This window comes from Engystomops pustulosus, chromosome 2 (genome assembly GCF_040894005.1).
Source record: "Engystomops pustulosus chromosome 2, aEngPut4.maternal, whole genome shotgun sequence".
NCBI classification, from domain to species: Eukaryota; Metazoa; Chordata; class Amphibia; order Anura; family Leptodactylidae; genus Engystomops; species Engystomops pustulosus.
In genome coordinates this window covers 194,985,125-195,009,765 of record NC_092412.1, presented here as the reverse complement: position 1 = coordinate 195,009,765, position 24,641 = coordinate 194,985,125, and the positions used below count along the sequence as shown (strand labels likewise).

The 24,641-nt window shown below is 45.3% G+C and overlaps 1 long non-coding RNA gene across 1 annotated transcript in view; it reads right to left on the bottom strand.

The window, feature by feature from the left end:
• LOC140116696 (uncharacterized) overlaps nt 1–24,395 on the bottom strand; it is a 34,178-nt gene extending 9,783 nt beyond the window's left edge. Inside the window, exons 1-2 of the long non-coding RNA XR_011852918.1 lie at nt 24,348–24,395; nt 10,913–10,993 (exon numbers count right to left, since the gene is read on the bottom strand). This is a non-coding gene — a long non-coding RNA (uncharacterized lncRNA). The remainder of the gene's footprint in view (nt 1–10,912; nt 10,994–24,347) is intronic.
• Between the last annotated feature and the right edge of the window lie 246 nt (nt 24,396–24,641).

Genomic DNA, 24,641 nt, shown 5'->3' with positions numbered 1-24,641 from the left:
TACATGCACTGCAGAAACTACAGTCACCAGCAGATCAACCAGAAATCAAATATATAGAACGCTACTGTAGGCTTCAAGAAGCTGTTTGTATTCTCCTATGGCTATTTTCTAGCCAAGTATCAAAGGAAGCACAGTACTATGCCAGATGAGATGACACTGAGTTATTGCCTAATAGAAATCCAACCCCTACTGAATTTTGCCACTTCAGCCTTTGCTATGGATATGTGCGCCACTAAGCGCAGAACACAGCGGTCGCAAGTCTCACTACAAATTGCTCAGAATTGGCAAGTACATGCACTGCAGAAACTACAGTCACCAGCAGATCAACCAGAAATCAAATATATAGAACGCTACTGTAGGCTTCAAGAAGCTGTTTGTATTCTCCTATGGCTATTTTCTAGCCAAGTATCAAAGGAAGCACAGTACTATGCCAGATGAGATGACACTGAGTTATTGCCTAATAGAAATCCAACCCCTACTGAATTTTGCCACTTCAGCCTTTGCTATGGATATGTGCGCCACTAAGCGCAGAACACAGCGGTCGCAAGTCCCACTACAAATTGCTCAGAATTGGCAAGTACATGCACTGCAGAAACTACAGTCACCAGCAGATCAACCAGAAATCAAATATATAGAACGCTACTGTAGGCTTCAAGAAGCTGTTTGTATTCTCCTATGGCTATTTTCTAGCCAAGTATCAAAGGAAGCACAGTACTATGCCAGATGAGATGACACTGAGTTATTGCCTAATAGAAATCCAACCCCTACTGAATTTTGCCACTTCAGCCTTTGCTATGGATATGTGCGCCACTAAGCGCAGAACACAGCGGTCGCAAGTCCCACTACAAATTGCTCAGAATTGGCAAGTACATGCACTGCAGAAACTACAGTCACCAGCAGATCAACCAGAAATCAAATATATAGAACGCTACTGTAGGCTTCAAGAAGCTGTTTGTATTCTCCTATGGCTATTTTCTAGCCAAGTATCAAAGGAAGCACAGTACTATGCCAGATGAGATGACACTGAGTTATTGCCTAATAGAAATCCAACCCCTACTGAATTTTGCCACTTCAGCCTTTGCTATGGATATGTGCGCCACTAAGCGCAGAACACAGCGGTCGCAAGTCTCACTACAAATTGCTCAGAATTGGCAAGTACATGCACTGCAGAAACTACAGTCACCAGCAGATCAACCAGAAATCAAATATATAGAACGCTACTGTAGGCTTCAAGAAGCTGTTTGTATTCTCCTATGGCTATTTTCTAGCCAAGTATCAAAGGAAGCACAGTACTATGCCAGATGAGATGACACTGAGTTATTGCCTAATAGAAATCCAACCCCTACTGAATTTTGCCACTTCAGCCTTTGCTATGGATATGTGCGCCACTAAGCGCAGAACACAGCGGTCGCAAGTCCCACTACAAATTGCTCAGAATTGGCAAGTACATGCACTGCAGAAACTACAGTCACCAGCAGATCAACCAGAAATCAAATATATAGAACGCTACTGTAGGCTTCAAGAAGCTGTTTGTATTCTCCTATGGCTATTTTCTAGCCAAGTATCAAAGGAAGCACAGTACTATGCCAGATGAGATGACACTGAGTTATTGCCTAATAGAAATCCAACCCCTACTGAATTTTGCCACTTCAGCCTTTGCTATGGATATGTGCGCCACTAAGCGCAGAACACAGCGGTCGCAAGTCCCACTACAAATTGCTCAGAATTGGCAAGTACATGCACTGCAGAAACTACAGTCACCAGCAGATCAACCAGAAATCAAATATATAGAACGCTACTGTAGGCTTCAAGAAGCTGTTTGTATTCTCCTATGGCTATTTTCTAGCCAAGTATCAAAGGAAGCACAGTACTATGCCAGATGAGATGACACTGAGTTATTGCCTAATAGAAATCCAACCCCTACTGAATTTTCCCACTTCGGTCTTTGCTATGGATATGTGTGCCACTAAGAGCTAAACACAACGGTAGCAAGTCCCCCTGCTAATTCCTCACAAAATGGTAAAAGATGCAAATTAAAATAAAAAAAGTAGAACGTTATTGTAGCCCTAAGAAGGGCTGTTGGGTTCTTTGAGAATCACTCCTGCCTAACAGTAAGCTAATAGAACACCCTAACGCTTTCCCTGAGCAGCAGCAGCTCTCTCCCTAGCGGCATCCAGAGACAGAATGATCCGAGCAGCGCGGCCAGCGGCTAGTCTATCCCAGGGTCACCTGATCTGGCCAGCCAACCACTGCTATCGACGTGTAAGGGTACCACGTCATGCTGGGTGGAGTGCAGAGTCTCCTGGCTTGTGATTGGCTCTGTTTCTGGCCGCCAAAAAGCAAAACGGCGGGAGCTGCCATTTTCTCGAGCGGGCGAAGTATTCGTCCGAGTAACGAGCAGTTTCGAGTACCCTAATGCTCGACCGAGCATCAAGCTCGGACGAGCATGTTCGCTCATCTCTAATTAAGAACTAACAAAACCAAAACAAAGAGCTTTAAGAATAATAAATGTACTTTATTAACATACCAAAATAATACAACTTCCAGTGGGTATATCTAGAAGTATAAACATAAGGGGAACCAAGGTGTCCCAGATGGAATGTGGGACCACCACAGAGTACCTATGACCCCCCCCTCCTCCATATGCCCCAAAATCTGCAAAAAAAAACAATTTGTTTATTCAAATAAATACTTCGTGGGGGGGCGTGGCTTGGCGATGGCGGAGTAAGTCGCACTGACTGCGAGCTCCCGGCCATTCCCGCCAGATACCTACGGCACACAGCGCTCTGAGCCTGGATCCCACCATGGTACACAGGAGGGGACCGAGGAAGACCACGGCACCCCCAGCAGCCGATCCGGGAGCCATTACTAAATTCCTCAGGTCAGCGGAGCTGCCTGAGGACGAGGCGCACGAGGCTCCCAAGATGGCGGCCGCGACCGCTCGTCGTCCTCACACCGCAGCATCATCCTCCCAGCAGGAGCTGGGTGAAGCGGAGGAGCCAGCCCCGCAGTCCCCAGGCACTTCGGTGAGTGCCCCTTCAGAGGGGCATCATGAAGAATACCCCCCACTATCGGGGAATGGAGGAGATGTGCCTTCATCCCAGGCCTCCCCTTCTTTAACCTGGCCTTCCACCCCTCACAGGGCCTTACCTCCCACCCCCACTACAAGCCAAGGGGGCAATATCTCCCCATCCCAGGGGGCAAGTGCCTCCCCTCAAGAATGGGACTGGAAAGCACACATACGTGCCATGCCAACCAGGCACGAAATTAATAATCTTTTTTCAAGGTTGGAGGAATCTCATAAGAGGGACATTGCTGGTCTGCAAAAAGAAATACATCACATTGGCCACAGGGTGGCAGAAGCGGAGTCTGCCCAGGAGAAAATTCTAGATCAATTGGACACTCACTCACAAGTTCTACAGGAACATGCATCCCATATCTCTAGCATTTTGACACATCTGGAAGATATTGAGAACAGACACCGCCGTAACAATCTAAGGATTAGAGGCGTGAATGAAGACGTGGAATCATCTAAGCTTGAAGAGTGGGCTCAGGCGTTTTTTGCAGAGATCTTGAATCAACCTTCTGCCTCTCCAATTGAACTGGATCGTATCCACCGCACACTGGGCCCTAAGCCGGCGGCGTCTGAACGTCCCAGAGACATCCTATGCCGAGTCCATTTTTTCAAGGAAAAAGAGGAGATACTTCGCCGTGCAAGGGAGCTCAAGGATATCACGTTCCGTGGATCCAAAATTATTGTTCTCCCAGATCTAGCGAAGAGAACCCTTCAACTGCGGAGGGCCCTGCGTCCTCTATTGACGGAATTACAATCCAGGGACATCCCGTACAGATGGGGCTACCCGTTTCAACTGATCGCTAAGAAAAATGGGAAGTCGGCTGTCTTCAGATCCCTCGGTGATCTTCCGAAATTCCTGGGGACGTTCGAGCTGCCACAGATAGCCCTACCTGAATGGCCTGTAATCAACTCGGCCCCGGTCCAACCGCCGAGAGAGAAGTGGCAGGAAGCACGCAGAAGAGGCTCTGACCGGACTGCGAACCACTCTACAGGAACCTGAACGGGTTTACTTTATACTTTTATATTTGTTAGGTGTTACCTGTTATGTGTTCTTTACTATGCTGTTATAATCTTTTTCCGCGTGGCCTCATAATAACACCTATACTCCTCGATTAGTCACAGGATACGATACCTGTGGGAGTTTAACAGGGACCTTTATAGTCTTTAATTATTTGAAAAGCTAACTTAGAAGCGCTTAATATACTTTCTTCTGTATTATTAATACACTGTTTTTTGGCGGAGATGTGCCGGGAGACTCGCCCCCCATTGGTCTCCTCGTCTCCCCCTTAGGGTTGCGGTGCTGGACATCGCCTTGGCTTTTTATGCCTTATCTTAGATTTACTAGGCTCACTAGGAGCCTAGGTTGTACATTTTTTCATGTATGTTATGTTCGTCATGTTTGTTCCCCCCTCTCTTCCCTCCCCGTTCTTTCCTGGTCTACCCTCCTCCCTCCCCTCACTACATCATCTACTCATGATCTAAGCTCTCCTTTACCCAAACTATGGCGGTATTAACTTTCTGTACATACAATGCCAGGGGTCTAAATAAACCAGAGAAACGAAGCCAAATATTATATCACCTCCATAAGAGACGAGTTCTGGTAGCAATGTTTCAAGAGACTCACTTTAAAGTGGACGGCATCCCCAAATTACAGAATAAGTACTACCCTGTATGGCACCACTGCCCTCACCCCTCTAGGAAGGCTTGTGGAGTCTCCATAGCCTTTCACAAGTCATTCCATCCGTCCATATTGACCAAGGAAATAGACACGGAAGGCCGCTACATATTTCTTAAAATCAATTTACTGGGAAATGTTTTCACACTTGCTAACGTTTATTTTCCTAACCAGGGCCAGGTGTCTTTTGGCTTGGGGGTTCTGAAAAAACTGGCTGTCTTTGCTGAAGGATCTGCACTGATTCTAGGAGGCGATTTCAACGTTCCTCTTGATCCTGCACTGGACTCATCCACAGGTAGGTCCTCACTCTCTCACCCGGCACTACGTAGACTGAGACGCTCATTATTAAACCTCAAATTAGTGGATATGTGGAGGGTGCTTCACCCGGGAGTCAGAGATTATAGCCACCATTCTCAAGCGCACAACAGCTATAGTCGCCTAGATTACCTCTTTGTATCACACCAACTGTTAGATCGGGGTCCTAAGAGTTCTATCGATTCCGCCCTTTGGTCAGATCATGCCCCAGTGTACGGATGGCTAGGTCACCTGGGCAAACGCACTAAGGAATTCTCCTGGAGATTAAATGACAACCTGCTAAATGATGCCCTATGTGAAGCTGAGGTCCGGGGTGTAATCACGGACTTTATCTCCACAAATCAGGCTCAACATCTTACAATGCCAGTTAGATGGGAGATTTTAAAGGGATCTATCTGAGGGGTGTTTATGGCGCATGGGGCGCGCCTTAAAAAGGAGAATTCCGCAAAACTGAGCTCCTTATTCTCAGAATTGGGGTCTAAAGAAACCGCTAATAAATCTTCCCCAACTGATCTTTTGAAGTCGGAAATTTCAACTATTAGGCACAAGATCCTCCAAATATTAGATCAAAAGAGCCTATGTTTTAGGGACAAGGTGAGAAAAGACTACTTCGAGTATGGGGATAAATGCGGGAAATTGCTAGCCAAAACCCTACATCCTAGGACCCCTCAGGCACCAGTAATGTCCATATACTCACCTCAGGGCACCTTAGTTAACTCACCGAATGAGATACTCCGGGAATTTAGTAACTTCTACTCCGCTCTGTATAATCTGGATGTTCCAGCTGCTGACCCTGTGCGATTCGTAGAGGAGATCTCAGGTTATCTGGAATCTCATTTCCCAAACTCTATTTCCCCAGAAGAAGCCTCTGCGATTGATAACGACTTCACCTCAGAAGAAATTCTGCAGGTAATAAAGGAACTGAAAATAGGCAAGAGCCCGGGGCCAGACGGCTTCACACCCAGATTCTATAGAGTCTTCGGTGAAGCCTTAGCTACACCTCTGACGGATTTCTTCAACTCTATAGACATCGACAGTCCCTTTGACCCACAATCTCTTAGAGCCCACATTTCCGTTATCCCTAAACCGGGCAAGGACCCCAACCATTGCGGAAACTATAGGCCCATCTCCTTGATCAATATCGACCTCAAAATATACTCCAAGATTTTAGCCCTACGCATCTCCCCATTTATTCCAAACTTAATTCACCCTGAACAGGTGGGCTTTGTCCCGGGTCGCGAGGCAAGGGACAATACCCTAAAAACGCTCACCCTGATCTCGTGGGCTCGGCGCTCGGGGACCCCTTTATGTCTGCTTACGGTGGACGCCGAAAAAGCTTTTGATAGGGTACATTGGGGGTTCCTGGGGGCCACTCTCACGGGGATAGGGTTGGGAGCAAAGACAAGGAATAGAATTATGGCCCTCTACACAAATCCGTCGGCGTGTGTCAGGATTAATGGGTCGGTATCTTCCCCCTTTCCCATCCGCAACGGCACGAGGCAGGGGTGCCCATTGTCACCACTCCTTTATATTCTGGTGATGGAGTCTTTGGCTTGTGCACTTCGTGATAACCCATCAATTAGAGGTCTAGAGGTCAAAGGAAAACCCTATAAACTCTCACTGTTCGCTGATGACTTACTCATTTATGTCTCGGATCCGGTAGTAAGTTTACCTAATATTATGAGGGAGTTTTAGGCGTACAGTAGAGTAAGCAATTTTAAGGTCAATGTCCAAAAATCTGAGATCTTGAACATTAATATCCCGAATCATCTGGTCTCCTCCCTGTCCTCCTCCCTTCCTTTTAAATGGGCAAATGGGCATATCAAATATCTTGGAGTGCACATTCCATCAGATCCTAACCAAATTTACGCTCTGAACTACACGCCTTTGCTTAGGAACATTGAAACTGATCTCAAATCTTGGAGCTCTCTGTCCCTTTCTTGGTTTGGTAGGATGAATACACTTAAGATGGACTCCCTGCCTAAGATCCTCTACATTTTTCAGACGGTTCCCTTAGATCTAAGCACCGCTTTCCTAGTTCGTCTCAGGAACTGGCTACTAAATTTGTCTGGAAAAACTCCCCCCCACGGATAAAACATAGTATTTTAACAAGACACAAAGAACTAGGAGGGGCAGGCCTCCCAGATTTCTCACGCTACCATAGAGCGGTCATTAGTAAAGTGGTACTTGACCTGACAAGTCGAAACAGTGGAAAGCTATGGGTAGACCTGGAATGTTCCCTACTGAATAATGGCCATCTCCCAGATCTGTTTTGGCTCCCCCCTAAGAGTGATTGGAACTCCTACAACATCTCACCACTAATGATGCACATCTTGAAAGTCTGGGGTAAATTCGCCATCAGGGTCAAACTTATTAATGTCCCCGGTCCTCTGTCCCCGGTCATGGGCCTTCCCGGAATGCCGGAAACCTTAAATAGATGCCCTATTTTACTAAATGACAATGGTCGTCATAAGACTCTGGGGGAGATAATATCCACAACAGGGATATGCTCTCTAAAAGACATCTTAGGAGATAGGAGACCTTATCCTGGGGTATGGCTACATTACCTTCAATTACGTAGTGCTATTCAAGCTCTGACTCCCGGGGGAACCTTGACTTCCACACTTACGGCTTTTGAGTCCATCTGTAGTTCAGCCAAGCTGACTCCTCATGGAGTGTCTCTAGTCTATGGGATGTTGTCGGGTTGCGGGGGGGAGGACCTACCACTGCCATATATGAAGGCATGGGAAACGGAGTTGGGCAAAACCTTCACCAAAGAACAATGGGAGAAGTCCCTCCTCCTAACCCATAAGATGTCGGTGTCCAACAAAATCCAGGAGACTAATTTTAAAATCCTTACTAGATGGTATAGAACCCCCACTCGCCTACATAGCATGTTCCCTTCGGTTTCCCCTATTTGTTGGCGTTGTCACAAGGACAGGGGCACCATGCTTCACGTGTGGTGGGACTGTGGAGTGGTGGCAGCAGTGTGGAACGCCATTTGGGATCTCTACAAGCAGCTATACGGCTCCACAGGGAGCATTTCTCCTGATATTGCTCTGTTATCAATGCTCCCAGGGCGGCTGAGAGACATAAAAAAAGGCCTCCTACGACACTGTATAGTGGCAATGAGACAGGTAATCCCTAGATTGTGGAAATCCACTTCTCCACCTACCAGACTATTGTGGGTGGAGGAGATGGACAGAATGAGACGAATGGAGGAACTGAGAGCATTAGATAACAATTAATATGATGTTTTTCATAAAACCTGGTACAGATGGGACACGTTCAGGAACTCACCTGCTCTAACCTCTTGGATTTAGACGTCGTAATTGTGGGCACTACTGTTTCAGCAACAGGGGATACCCCTTAACCTAGAGGTGTAGTGATTGTTCCCTTGTCTCCCCCGTCCCCTCCCCCCCCCCCCTTTTCTTCTTTCCCTACCCCCTTATTTTTCCACTTCTAGATGTTTAGTTAATGTTAGATACGTTTATATTTGCTTGGTTGAGCTTGAGTCCTACTTGATTATGTTTCCTTGTCATAACTAAATATGGGGCTGCGACCCGAACATGTGCCTGACTTGTAGGCTTCTCGCTCACTTGCAATAAAGTTTATTGAACCATAAATACTTCGTCACAAAATAGGACCAGTAGAGGGAAGATAGACCCAATTGCACTTAGGTAACTGCAATAAAAAAACGGAGGTACCGTCCAGTATAAACAACTGTCAATAGTGCAGGTCACACTTACCCAGAGGCATGGTAAAGGTAGGCAAAGAGGCGGTCAGAGGGGAGGCCAGAAGATACACCCCCTCACTTACTCATAGATCCAGACACCATGACTGTGGTAATATTCTTATATTTCTTATCCATGGTCTCTTTTCTAAAATCAATTTAGAAAATTATGCTAATGAGCCAGAATGACTTTGGGGCGTTACAAGAGCAATCTTACCCTCCATTCAGGTCCCTCAGAAATTCCCAACTCCTTCTGTCTGATGTAATCTTACTGCAGAAAGTTTTAGCACACAGTGGGAGGGGGAAGTGCTCCTTGCACACTGAGAAGCTGCAGCACGGAGGGGCTATGGTAATGCCCTCAGAGGACTTTTGGCGCATCAGCTTAATGTTAAAAAATAAATTTCAGGAGAAAGGAGGCCATGGATAACAGATATAAAAAATTACCACATTCACAGTGCCCTTGGTTTATCATGCCTCATTTTGCTGGTAGATTTCCTTTTTACTTTAATTTTTATGGCCTGCAATGTGCGGTTCAAATGACACATCCCATTTATTCTTTAGGTTCGTACAATTACAATTTTATTATGTTTTTTAACCTTAAAAAATTGAGTAAAGCCATTCAAGTAACTTTTTTTTATATTTCTATACATGGTACTATATATGTTACCACTTTTTGTGGGACCTTTTTATGGGTAATTAAACCCTTATCACCGACACTAGTTTTCAGCTCAATGACCAAACTCGATTTTTCAAATCTGCCCTGTGTCACGATAATTGGTTATAACTTCGGAACACTTTAACATATCCTGGTGATTTTGAGAATGTTTTCTTGTGACACATTGTACTTCATATTAGTTGTAAAATTTAAGTGATAAGTTTTGCGTTTCGGTCTGAAAAAAAATTTAAATTTGGTAAAAGTTTGTAAAAATGCGTCATTTTCCAAGTTTGAAATGTTCTGCTTTCCAGACAGAAAGTAAAACTACCCAAAAAGCTTGATAATTAACATTTATGGAATGTCTGCTTTATGTTGGGATGATATTTTATGCGTCCTGTCATTTTTCTAGGATGTTATGAGGCGCAGAACTTTAGGTGCGATTTTTCTCATTTTCATGAAAATACCCAAAACTCACATTTTGAGGGACAACTCAGCTTAAATAATAGTAAAACCCCATAAATTACCCCACTATAGAAACTTCACCCCTCAATGTATGTGAAACAACTTCTATTGAGTCTACTAACCCTTTAAGTGTTTCACATGGGTTAAAACAATATGGACCTGCGATTTAGAAACTTTAGAATTTTGGGGGAAAATAAATTCGTTTAGGAAAAAATGACAGGAGGCGGAACCCAGCGGGGACAGAAGCCGGCAGCCTTGCGTCAGAAGAAGTTGCGTCAGAAGAAGTACCCTTAATGACTGCCGTTCAATCCCGATAGTGCGGTCATTAAGGTTTTAATGGCAAAAAGCAAAGTTTTTGATATTTGGAGATATGTTGTTGAATACACTGTATAGATTAATTATTTTTTATTTTCCATTGCAGCAAAAAAAATGGTTAGGCCATTTTAAAAAGTCTCCTTATAAACCATAAGCTCTTGTGAGCAGGGCTCCTATGGGTCCATAGGACTGTTTGTACTCGGTAATGTAATATTATATTTGTATATGTCCCCTATGATTTGTAAAGCGCTACAGAATATGATGGTGCTATATAAATAAAGATTATTGTTAACCTGTGTCAACCCTCTTTCCTCATAAATGTTAAGCTCTTGTGAGCAGGACCCACATTCCTAGTATTTCAATCTATGACTATTTTTTTATTTATTCATTTACAATAATCATAATTCCTACTTGTGTTATAATAATGTTACTAAACAGACCTACACATTTTCATGCTCAATTGTTTCAGTTTCCAGGCTGAATGTAAAAGAATTTGCTCTTCTAATTGTGGCTACAAGACAAATTAGTATTGTGGTGCTTGGGACACTTAATCACCAGTCCATAAGGCTCAGTGTCTCCAATTGCCCTAAAAGATGAAATCATTAAAATCATTAAGCATATACAGGTTTTTAAATTGCTTCCCTGTAATATATTGCCATAACATATAATATGAATACTTACTCATTTTCACAAATGGAAAGGGAAACCATTCCAAGGAAAAGTACAAGGAACAGAGATTTCTTTGCAAAGGCCATCTTTAGTCTGTCAAAAATATTGATATTGAAAAGTCAATATAATGATCGCACCAATTTATTTGATTTATTTTTTTTTATTTGAATGTTTTAGAATTTGTGAAAGTTTAAAAGTTTATTGTGCTTTTAACTTCTTATTCTACATGCAAATTAATACGTGGTGGAGATATTATCATCCCCAGCATGTCAATTTTCTGTTGGAAATTCAATCTGGATTTCCACTAATGACTTTATTGAAATTCCACTTTTGTGCACAAAACATCAACATGTGAATTTTTTTGCATGTATTTTGATGCAGACCTTCAAGTAGTTTGCATATCATCCATATCATCTGCCATGTTTTGCCATGAGCATGTTGTAGGCCAGTGGCACACGACTGTGGTAGATGGAGCAGGGAGGGATTAGAGGTAGGTGGAGTCTGTGAAAAATATTTTGTGTGCTGGAAAGATTTCATGGAAAGACCACAGTGCTGTAGAAAGGAGTCAGAACACCATAGTGATATTTGATGCAAGGAGTCCCTTTTAACCTGCTAAACAGCAGTGCAAATGATAATCCTGTTTTCAAGTAAGAAGGGACTCCTTGCATCATGTATCACTGTGACACATGGGGGCTTATTTACTAAGGGTCCTGTGGCTGCATTTCCGTGGGGTCTTCCTACTTTTCAGGGATCTCATTGCCGGGACTTGGACTTAGCATTGTGTCGCATGCGATTGGATTTTGGCGCAATTCTGGCGGATTTTGGCGCCGGTTTTCATGCGACACAAATTGGGGGCGGCCGTTGAACGTTCTGACGGATTCGAACAAACCACGGGATTTAACTTTAAAATTGCGTCGCAAGCCAAGCACTTACATACACCGGGAAGAAGAAGGTGAACTCTGGCGAACCTGAGCGGGAAGCGACACATGCAGGATATCGGGCACAGGATCTACGTGAATCGTGGCACAGTGCATTATCGTCGGACAGTCCGGATCCGGGATCGTGACTCGGACGCGTAAGTTAATGTGCCCCATGGAGTTCAATATCTACATTACAGTCAGTCCATGAAATGCGGGCAACGTCTGTTTTTCTCTGACTGAACACAGTCCTAATTTTACTGTAGCAGTTTATGGGGGTTAGATCCCTGGACCAAACGCACCAACACAACAGGTGGAAGACTGGAAGACTCCAGCCCTCACAGATTTATCACAGAATATTATGAGGACTTTTCTAATCTCCCTACAGATTATGTAAAATTCACTAATGCTGCTGCATCTAAGGGAGCAATCCCAAGAGAAAACCAACAAGCCTTAATCATGACTGTCCCCAAAACTGGCAAACCCCCCTCAACATCCACTGAAATTTTAGCCCTGCATCTCTACTAAATGTAGATACAATTTATATGCCTCTATCATTGTGTAAGGGGTTCAACCGCATTAATTGGGCTTGGCTCTCAAATTTATGGAAATTAATTTATTATTATTTTTTATAGTCAAATTATTTTGAGCTCTTTGAAAGCCCTGTACGAATGGGACAAGACAGGGCTACCCCCATCCCCTTTGATTTTTATCCTCCGTATTGAACCCCTTGCCCGCATGCTACGAAAATCTCCAAGGGTCAAGGGTGTACAAATTGGAGACAGCTCCCATCTCATCTCATTTTACATGGATGACATACTTCTCACAATTTTGGAACCAGAGTGCTCCCTTGTAGCTGCAACGGATAAAAGTGTCCTTTTATAAGCTTAATGTATAGGAATCCTAAGCCCTTCTGGTACATGTTTCCCCTTACTCTCTCTGCTACCTGAAATCAAAATATTTTCTTCGTCGGTCAAATATTTAGGAATTACCATCATCACTATTAGAGATGAGCGAACACTAAAATGCTCGGGTACTCGTTATTCGAGACGAACTTTTCCCGATGCTCGAGTGCTCGTCTCGAATAACGAACCCCATTGAAGTCAATGGGAGACTCGAGCATTTTTCAAGGGGACCAAGGCTCTGCACAGGGAAGCTTGGCCAAACACCTGGGAACCTCAGAAAAGGATGGAAACACCACGGAAATGGACAGGAAACAGCAGGGGCAGCATGCATGGATGCCTCTGAGGCTGCATAATCGCACCATTATGCCAAAATTATGGGCAACAGCATGGCCATGACAGAGTGACAGAATGAAGCTAGATAGCATCTAAAACATCCAATAATTGACCCTGACACTATAGGGGACGGCATGCAGAGGCAGCGGCAGCAGGCTAGAGAGTGTCATGGCGACATACCCTAAATGGACTCAGGCTTCAAACCAATGGGTGGCAGAGAGGAACCAAAGGAGGTGAGCAAGAAGCGCTCAAATAATATCGGTACATGATAAAAGTTTGCCAGTATATTTTGTGGATTACACAGCAGGGTGGCGACAAAGTTAACATGGAAGCCATGAAAACAACCCAAAATTCTGCCTGACACAGCTCGTTTGATAAGGGGACCATGTATGGAGGCAGTGAACTAGTAGTAGATTAAAGGTGCTGCAGTTAAAACTATGTTAGTTGGATCTTGGCATGGAGCTGGCGCTCCGCTGCCAGGCGAGCTTTCGCCAATCCAAGCCCCTGTCTATAGGCTACTCCCCAAACAGCACTTCTAAGAACCTTTTGTATAAGATCAAGTGTAGTAGCGTTCTTATAAGTTTAGGATATGGCGGGTGAGGGGAATGTAAACAGATGCGCAAGAAGCGCTGAAATAATATCCCTAAATGGTAAAAGTTTGCAAGTATATTTTGGGGATTACACAGCAGGGTGGCGACAAAGTTAACAACTTTGATGTGGAATGCCCTGTAATAGCTCTTGGGCGGTGTGCCTTTTATCGCCTAGGCTCAGCAGTTTCAGCACCGCCTGCTGTCGCTTAGCGACGGCACTGCTGCTGTGCCTAGAGCTACCGACTGATGGCGCCATGCCCACGGATGGTAATTCGGAGGAGGAGGAGGTGGAGGAGGGGTGGGAGGAGGTATAGTAGGCCTTTGAGACCTGGACCGAGGTAGGCCCCGCAATTCTCTGCGTCGGCAGTATATGACCAGCCCCAGGGTCAGACTCGGTCCCAGCCTGCACCAAGTTAAGTGTAGTAGCGTTCTTTTGGGATATGGCGGGTGAGGGGAATGTAAACAGATGCGCAAGAAGCGCATGATGCGCATGGAGCTGGCGTTCCGCTGCCAGGCGAGCTTTCGCCAATCCAAGCCCCTGTCTCTAGGCTACTCCCCAAACAGCACTTCTAAGAACCTTTTGTATAAGATCAAGTGTAGTAGCGTTCTTATAAGTTTAGGATATGCCGGGTGAGGGGAATGTAAACAGATGCGCAAGAAGCGCTGAAATAATATCCCTAAATGGTAAAAGTTTGGCAGTATATTTTGTGGATAACACAGCAGGGTGGCGACAAAGTTAACAACTTTGATGTGGAATCCATGAAAACAACCCAAATTTCTGCCTGACACACCTCGTTTGATAAAGGGACGATGTATGGAGGCAGCTATATGGACGACTTTTGGAGGTAGCAATGGAGACAACGTGTGGAGGCTGCTATGGAGACAATTTAATTTGGATAGTGCCTGTATGTGGCAGTCCCAAACATTTTTCAAACCAGAGGAGCAGGTAGGTGGCCCTCCAGTAAAATGGGATAGATTGAGTGCCTGTATGTGGCAGTCCCAAAAATGTTTCAAACCAGAGGAGCAGGTAGGTGGCCCTCCAGTAAAATGGAATAGATTGAGTGCCTGTATGTGGCAGTCCCAAAAATTGTTCAAACCAGAGGAGCAGGTAGGTGGCCCTGCAGTAAAATGGAATAGATTGAGTGCCTGTATGTGGCAGTCCCAAAAATTGTTCAAACCAGAGGAGCAGGTAGGTGGCCCTGCAGTAAAATGGAATAGATTGAGTGCCTGTATGTGGCAGTCCCAAAAATGTTTCAAACCAGAGGAGCAGGTAGGTGGCCCTCCAGTAAAATGGAATAGATTGAGTGCCTGTATGTGGCAGTCCCAAAAATTGTTCAAACCAGAGGAGCAGGTAGGTGGCCCTGCAGTAAAATGGAATAGATTGAGTGCCTGTATGTGGCAGTCCCAAAAATTTTTTAAAACAGAGGACCGGGTAGGTGGCCCTCCAGAAAAATGGAATAGATTGAGTGCCTGTATGTGGCACTCACAAAAATTGTTTCAAACAGAGGACCGGGTAGGTGGCCCTCCAGAAAAATTAAATGCATGAAGTACTATAGCAAGAGCCAGTGGGCCCTGTCAAAAAATAGCCATTTTCCTCTGCTTTACTGTACAAAGAGGAGGAGAAGGAGGAAAATGAGGAGGAGGAGGAGGAGTGGATCAATTATTCAGGTTGAGCTTCCTTCACCTGGTGGAGATTGGAAATTCTGAGAAATCCAGCCTTTATTCATTTTAATAAGCGTCAGCCTGTCAGCGCTGTCAGTCGACAGGCGTGTACGCTTATCGGTGATGATGCCACCAGCTGCACTGAAAACCCGCTCGGACAAGACGCTAGCGGCAGGGCAGGCAAGAACCTCCAAGGCGTACAGCGCCAGTTCGTGCCACATGTCCAGCTTTGAAACCCAGTAGTTGTAGGGAGCTGTGTGATCATTTAGGACGATGGTATGGTCAGCTACGTACTCCCTCACCATCTTTCTGTAAAGATCAGCCCTACTCTGCCGAGACTGGGGACAGGTGACAGTGTCTTGCTGGGGTGACATAAAGCTGGCAAAAGCCTTGTAAAGCGTACCCTTGCCAGTGCTGGACAAGCTGCCTGCTCGCCTACTCTCCCTCGCTACTTGTCCCGCAGAACTACGCACTCTGCCACTAGCGCTGTCAGAAGGGAAATACTGTTTCAGCTTGTGCACCAGGGCCTGCTGGTATTCATGCATTCTCACACTCCTTTCCTCTCCAGGGATGAGAGTGGGAAGATTTTGCTTGTACCGTGGGTCCAGGAGAGTGAACACCCAGTAATCGGTGCTGGAATAAATTCTTTGAACGCGAGGGTCACGGGATAGGCAGCCTAGCATGAAATCTGCCATATGCGCCAGAGTACCAACGCGTAAGAATTCACTCCCCTCACTGGCCTGACTGTCCATTTCCTCCTCCTCCAACTCCTCCAACTCCTCTTCTTCTGCCCATACACGCTGAACAGTGAAGGACTCAACAATGGTCCCCTCTTGTGTCTCGCCAACATTCTCCTCCTCTTCCTCCTCATCCTCCTCCACCTCCACCTCCTCCGATATGCGCTGAGAAACAGACCTCAGGGTGCTTTGGCTATCAACAAGGGAATATTCTTCCCCCGTCTCTTGTGACGAGCGCAAAGCTTCCGACTTCATGCTGACCAGAGAGTTTTTCAACAGGCCAAGCAGCGGGATGGTGAGGCTGATGATGGCGGCATCGCCACTGACCATCTGTGTTGACTCCTCAAAGTTACTCAGCACCTGACAGATATCAGACATCCACGTCCACTCCTCATTGTAGACTTGAGGAAGCTGACTGACCTGACTACCAGTTCTGGTGGAAGTTGACATCTGGCAGTCTACAATCGCTCTGCGCTGCTGGTAAACTCTGGATAACATGGTCAGTGTTGAATTCCACCTCGTGGGCACGTCGCACAACAGTCGGTGAGCGGGCAGTTGGAGGCGGCGCTGCGCTGCCCTGAGAGTGGCAGCATCTGGGCTGGACTTCCTGAAATGCGCACAGATGCGGCGCACCTTCGTGAGCAAATCAGACAGATTGGGGTATGTCTTGAGGAAACGCTGCACTATCAGATTTAACACATGGGCCAGGCATGGCACATGTGTCAGTCTGCCGAGTTGCAGAGCCGCCACCAGGTTACGGCCGTTGTCACACACAACCATTCCCGGCTTGAGGTTCAGCGGTGCCAGCCACAGATCAGTCTGCGCCGTGATGCCCTGTAATAGCTCTTGGGCGGTGTGCCTTTTGTCGCCTAGGCTCAGCAGTTTGAGCACCGCCTGCTGTCGCTTAGCGACGGCACTGCTGCTGTGCCTAGAGCTACCGACTGATGGCGCCGTGCCCACGGATGGTAGTTCGGAGGAGGAGGTGGAGGAGGGGTGGGAGGAGGAGGAGGCATAGTAGGCCTGAAACACCTGGACCGAGGTAGGCCCCGCAATCCTCGGCGTCGGCAGTATATGAGCAGCCCCAGGGTCAGACTCGGTCCCAGCCTCCACCAAGTTAACCCAATGTGCCGTCAGCGATATATAGTGGCCCTGCCCGGCAGCACTCGTCCACGTGTCCGTGGTCAGGTGGACCTTGTCAGAAACGGCGTTGGTCAGGGCACGGATGATGTTGTCTGACACGTGCTGGTGCAGGGCTGGGACGGCACATCGGGAAAAGTAGTGGCGGCTGGGGACCGAATACCGAGGGGCGGCCGCCGCCATGAGGTTGCGAAAGGCCTCGGTCTCTACTAGCCTATAGGGCAGCATCTCCAGGCTAAGCAATCTGGAGATGTGCACATTAAGGGCTTGGGCGTGCGGGTGGGTTGCACTATATTTGCGTTTCCGCTCCAGCGTCTGGGGTATGGAGAGCTGAACGCTGGTGGATGCTGTGGAGGATCGTGGAGGCGACGATGGGGTTTTTGTGCCAGGGTCCTGGGCAGGGGGCTGACTAGCAGCTGACACAGGGGAAGGAGCAGTGGTGTGCACGGCCGGAGGTGAACGGGCTTGTTGCCACTGAGTGGGGTGCTTAGCATTCATATGCCTGCGCATACTGGTGGTAGTTAAGCTAGTAGTGGTGGAACCCCTGCTGAGCCTGGTTTGGCAAATGTTGCACACCACAGTCCGTCGGTCATCCGGTGTTTCCTTAAAGAACCTCCACACTTCTGAAGATCTAGCCCTCGCCGCAAGAGCCCTCACCACGGGAGCTTCACTAGTTGACAGTGGCGCTGATGCACCAGCTCTGGCCCTGCCTCTCCGTCTGGCCCCACCACTGCCTCTTCCAACCTGTTCAGGTCGAGGACTCTCCTCCGTCTCAGAAGCACTGTGTTCACCCGGCCTCTCAACCCAGCTTGGGTCTGTCACCTCATCATCCTCCGATCCCTCAGTCTGCTCCCCCCTCGGACTTCCTGCCCTGACAACAACTTCCCCACTGTCTGACAACCGTGTCTCCTCATCGTCGGACACCTCTTTACACACTTCCACTACGTCAAGAAGGTCATCATCACCCACAGACTGTGACTGGTGGAAAACCTGGGCATCGGAAAATTGCTCAGCAGCAACCGGACAAGTGGTTTGTGACTGTGGGAAGGGTCCAGAAAACAGTTCCTCAGAGTATGCCGGTTCAAATGCCAAATTTTCCTGGGAGGGGGCAGACTGGGGGGGAGGAGGCTGAGGTGCAGGAGCTGGAGGAGTGGGGATTTCGGTGACATGGGTGGACTGCGTGGAAGACTGACTGGTGGTGGACAAATTGCTCGAAGCATTGTCAGCAATCCACGACATCACCTGTTCGCACTGTTCTGGCCTCAACAGTGCTCTACCACGAGTCCCAGTAACTTCAGACATGAACCTAGGGAGTGTAGCTCTGCGGCGTTCCCCTGCTCCCTCATCAGCAGGTGGTGTCTCACCCCGCCCAGGACCACGGCCTCTGATTCCTGCAGTAGTTGGACGCCCACGTCCCCGCCCTCGTCCTCTACCCCTAGCCCTCGGGTTAAACATTTTTAAAATGAGAGTTATAACTTTTTTTTTTTTTTTACTTCTTTTTGTTTTTTTTGGTGTTTTTTTGTGTTTTTTTTTTTTTTTTGTGTGTTTTGTTTTTTTTGAGTTTTTAAAACCAAACAATCCTATCCTATTGCTATGGCTATTTTCTAGCCAAGTATCAAAGGAAGCACACTACTATGCCAGATGAGATGACACTGAGTTATTGCCTAATAGAAATCCAACCCCTACTGAATTTTGCCACTTCGGCCTTTGCTATGGATATGTGCGCCACTAAGCGCAGAACACAGCGGTCGCAAGTCTCACTACAAATTGCTCAGAATTGGCAAGTACATGCACTGCAGAAACTACAGCCACCAGCAGATCAACCAGAAATCAAATATATAGAACGCTACTGTAGGCTTCAAGAAGCTGTTTGTATTCTCCTATGGCTATTTTCTAGCCAAGTATCAAAGGAAGCACACTACTATGCCAGATGAGATGACACTGAGTTATTGCCTAATAGAAATCCAACCCCTACTGAATTTTGCCACTTCGGCCTTTGCTATGGATATGTGCGCCACTAAGCGCAGAACACAGCGGTCGCAAGTCTCACTACAAATTGCTCAGAATTGGCAAGTACATGCACTGCAGAAACTACAGCCACCAGCAGATCAACCAGAAATCAAATATATAGAACGCTACTGTAGGCTTCAAGAAGCTGTTTGTATTCTCCTATGGCTATTTTCTAGCCAAGTATCAAAGGAAGCACACTACTATGCCAGATGAGATGACACTGAGTTATTGCCTAATAGAAATCCAACCCCTACTGAATTTTGCCACTTCGGCCTTTGCTATGGATATGTGCGCCACTAAGCGCAGAACACAGCGGTCGCAAGTCTCACTACAAATTGCTCAGAATTGGCAAGTACATGCACTGCAGAAACTACAGCCACCAGCAGATCAACCAGAAATCAAATATATAGAACGCTACTGTAGGCTTCAAGAAGCTGTTTGTATTCTCCTATGGCTATTTTCTAGCCAAGTATCAAAGGAAGCACACTACTATGCCAGATGAGATGACACTGAGTTATTGCCTAATAGAAATCCAACCCCTACTGAATTTTGCCACTTCGGCCTTTGCTATGGATATGTGTGCCACTAAGAGCTAAACACAACGGTAGCAAGTCCCCCTGCTAATTCCTCACAAAATGGTAAAAGATGCAAATTAAAATAAAAAAAGTAGAACGTTATTGTAGCCCTAAGAAGGGCTGTTGGGTTCTTTGAGAATCACTCCTGCCTAACAGTAAGCTAATAGAACACCCTAACGCTTTCCCTGACCAGCAGCAGCTCTCTCCCTAGCGGCATCCAGAGACAGAATGATCCGAGCAGCGCGGCCAGCGGCTAGTCTATCCCAGGGTCACCTGATCTGGCCAGCCAACCACTGCTATCGACGTGTAAGGGTACCACGTCATGCTGGGTGGAGTGCAGAGTCTCCTGGCTTGTGATTGGCTCTGTTTCTGGCCGCCAAAAAGCAAAACGGCGGGAGCTGCCATTTTCTCGAGCGGGCGAAGTATTCGTCCGAGTAACGAGCAGTTTCGAGTACCCTAATGCTCGACCGAGCATCAAGCTCGGACGAGCATGTTCGCTCATCTCTAATCACTATCACTCGCCAAGCAGTGTGTATCACTGCAGAAATTGAGCTTTCATGGTTGGGGAGGGTTGAGGTGTTGCTACCCAAGATAATGTATTTATTCAGGACTCTCCCAATCCCCCTTTGATATGCCTTTCTTAGTAGTGCCCAACTTGTAGTTTCCCATTTTGTGTGGGTAGGGAAAAACCTTGCCTAGCTAGTAATATCTTGATCAATCATAAAAACGTGGGATGTCTAGGAGTCCCTAACCTTTAAGCCTATTATCTACCTACCCTCATGTCACAAGATTCGTCTTGGTACAGTGTTAATCTTAAATCCCCCTGGATGCGAATAGAATACACCATGGTCGTTGACCTCAATGTCAACACTATCTTACTAGCTTCTCTTTGGGATATCCCCCTCCAAGGTCCTCGTCCATCTTCACTAAAACTCCTCCATGGTTGGAAGCCCTTCACTCAACTGCGCAGAGCCAAATATCATGGGCTGAACATACCTTAGGCTATATTCACACAACTGTAGGGGACATATACCTGGCCGCAAACAGGTCCTATCTTTTCCCGTTTTACGACATGTGCCTCCTCTCCATAACTGCAAATTTATGCCCGGTGGTCATACATTCGTGTGATTGTAGCCCAATAGTTATAGCTCAAGTTATTCCCACTGCCCCTCTGTCATCTTAGACTGCAGTAGGTATTCATTCATGTGCACAACTGTATGATGCGGACCACTTGCTCCCCTTCAGTGAACTTAGGAACCAGAACTTTTTATATATTAAGACCACTAATTCGATTTTCTTTCAGTACTCTTATCCCCTACGAGTGTGGGAGAGAAAACTAGGGGTTTCATTATCTCCTCATAGTTGGACCACATCCTTGAGACTAGAACATGGTGCACTTAAAAGTTATGGTCATGTGGAAGATACTTTAAAATTACTCCTGCATTGGCATTACACTCCTGACTGCCTAAGACAGATTTACCCAGGAGCAACACCTTTCTGTGGGGGGAAAGGTACTGGCACTGAACAGGAGTTATTTGAGTTCCATTCACATCTTAACACTATAGATGAATCTATAAAGTTTACACTGGTACATTCCAGGAAGGAGATCAAATTTTTGGATGTCCTAGTGACATATGATACTGGGGGTTTGGAAACAGACATTTATGTAAAACCTACGGATAGATATACCCTGTTAAGATATGAGAGTCACCATCCCCGAGCCATGATAAGAACATTGCCATACAGTCAACTGTTGCGAGTTAAACGCATCACAAGCAACTTACAAAAAGTAAATAAAAATCTGCACAATATGGCGGACAAATTTTCACAACGTGGCTATCCCAACAGGGTAATACAACAGAATTTAGAAAAAACTGAACAAATGGATAGAACTGAATTGTTATCCCCTACGTCTGTATGCCCCCCTCTAAAAAGGCTTCCGTTTTATCTACATACAGCGAACAAAGTATTGCCACTTCAAACATTATCCGGAGGCATTGGTCGAAACTATCGGGTAGCCCAACCTCTGTTATAGAATTTCAAAATCCCCCACTCTTTTCCTATCGGAAATCTCAGTCCATTAGGGATCGGGTGGTTAGATCAGATGTGGGACCAATCCGAAAAAGCAAACAGCTTGGAATTTTTGGACAGCTAAACAAGGGTTCATTCCCTTGTCGTAGCTGTATCAATTGTAAACAAATGAATAAAGGATCCACTTTTTTCCATAACACTGATAATACTGAATATAAGGTCAAACATTATCTGAATTGCGACAGTTGTTTTGTAATCTATTTGTTGAGTTGTCCCTGTGGTTTGATCTATATAGGGGAGACCACCCTCGAATTCAACCAACATCGGTACACGATACGGAGTGGGACCTACCCGTATCAAAACATTTTATTGAAGCTGGGCACATAGAAAAAGACCTAAGGTTTCAGCTCATTGACCATGTATCCCCACTATGAAGAGGCGGGGATAGAGAATGTGTATTAAAAAGAAAGGAGTTACAATGTATACATACTCTTGATTCCTTGAAACCAAAAGGATTAAATGTAGATTTTAAGCTTACTAATATTTAATGTATACTTTGATGTTCATACTTGTGGATTCTCTCCAACTATATAAGCTGTACAAGCAATAAGTGATTCGATTCCTCAATATCTGGCGTTAATTTTTCTCTTATATATTATGTAATGTCTGTATTAAAATAGTATCTTTCCTGTTTTACAGATTACAAGATTACATTGAAGCTAAATCGGGAGTTTTCTCACCATCCTATATCCATGCATATTTTGGCTGTACTTTGCAGTTTGATTTTTTCAACCACCTGAGCGCTGTTGTCAAATTCTTTTCATATTTTCTTATGCTGGAACTGGACCGGTAGTTATATACACACAATATAGGTACTATATGTACCATACGAATGAAGTATGATGGTCATAATATGTGCCATGAGAGTGGCTTATACCAATATATTTTGATTTTATAGTGGGATTAGTGGCACAAACTCTGTGAATTGTACTGTGATGGTACTAGGAGTTATGGTCTATGCCTGTGGGTCTGTGTCCCTTACTGCATAGGGACTGGACCCGTTGTTCCCCAAATTTTATATTGCACCATGGAATGCTCTTTCCTAAATAGCTCCTCTTATATAGGGAGCGTAGGATTAGAATGCCCTCTGCTGTGCCAGTGACCATCAACCCAGTGTTTATTTTCTTATATCATATATGTTTCTGCACTACCACAATTTTCCAGTCTGTACTAAGTCCTACCGTGTAGCCCGATCTGCACCAACGGAACCTGCCTCTTCAGTGACGTCAGAGCGTACTCTTGATTCCCTTGACGACTATCTCAACAGCGCGGACATGCGCACTGCATCCTCTGCTGGCTTGCGTTCCACCTTTGCGTGTCACGCGATGTGAACACAGGCGCGCACTCAGCAGTTGTTTTGCACAGGATACAGCACATGGAACGGATGGTGAGACCCTGAAACATACGCTATTCGTAGAGATTATGAATTGAATGTTTTTAAATGTTTATTGCACTTGGCACTTTATTGAACACAGGATACACGAGACAATGTATTGCAATAATGTATAAAAAAATACTGTACCATCACTGTATGCACTCTATGATACAATGAATTGTTTGTATCACTGTGATATTGTTTATGTACTTTCGACAGAAAACTATGTATGGCTCCCACTGATATCACTTAGCTTTAAATTTGTATGGCTATGAGACAGCCCTAGCTTTCTGGCTTTTTGAGAGCTCACTCTCCCACACAAATATGGCATTTGTGGTCCTCCTATCCACACACTTTGACGAGTCCATAATCCAAACTGAATTACCTCCAACCCAATGCAGTTTTGAAAAAGCAGATTTACCCTTTTTTAGGTTTTTGCATTTCCATTTATTTCTCTTGTCCTTCCACAAGCCATATTTTTTTATTTTCAAATTTGAAAATCTAGGGGCTTATTATCTGTGAGAAAAAAATGTACTTTGTAATGGCACCATTTAAAATTTTACTGATGATGTCCTACTTCTTAGTAGGACATGTCTACATTCTGTGGCATATAAAAGGAAGCTGAAAGAAAATTCCAAATGTGCCCCATATTGTAATGGGCTTTATTTTTAAGTCTTTCAGTATGCGGCCATGATGACCACTCTCCTTTATTCTTTGCATGAGTATGATCGTGGAGATACTAAACTTATATAGTTTATGTCTTAGAACCTTTAAGAAAAATTTTAAAACGTTGCATTAAAAAAATGCTTTGCATATTCTGGCCCCATAACTTTTTTGTACTACAGTGAATGGAGCTGTGTAAGGTGTCATTGTTTGTGGGATGTGAGGATGATTTAATTGATACAATTTTGACAGCTGTATGACCTTTGGGTCATTTTTTATTAAAACATTTTTTGAGGCAAAATGTTGAAAAAAAGGAATACTCCTTTCATAGTTTTCGGCTATCAAACCCCTATAAAATCGTTTTTTACACGTATAAGTCTTACAAAAGTATGTAAAATAAAACATAAAATATGTAAAAGTGAAAAGAAGGTAAAATAGATAGCAGTACATACCGTGTGTTTCAGAAAGTTAGAAAGTGCTGAATGCAGGAGGACTGAATACCACAGAGCAGATTACTTCTTGGGATGCACATGTGGGTTTATATACCGTATATACTCGAGTATAAGCCGACCCGAGTATAAGCCGAAACCCCTAATTTCAACACAAAAAACTGGGAAAACCTATTGACTCGAGTATAAGCCGAGGGTGGGAAATGCATTGGTTACAGCCTCCCAGTATATAGTCTTCCAGCCCCTTTAGCATACAGCCTGCCCAGCCCCTGTAGTAGGAAAAAAATAACACTGTAC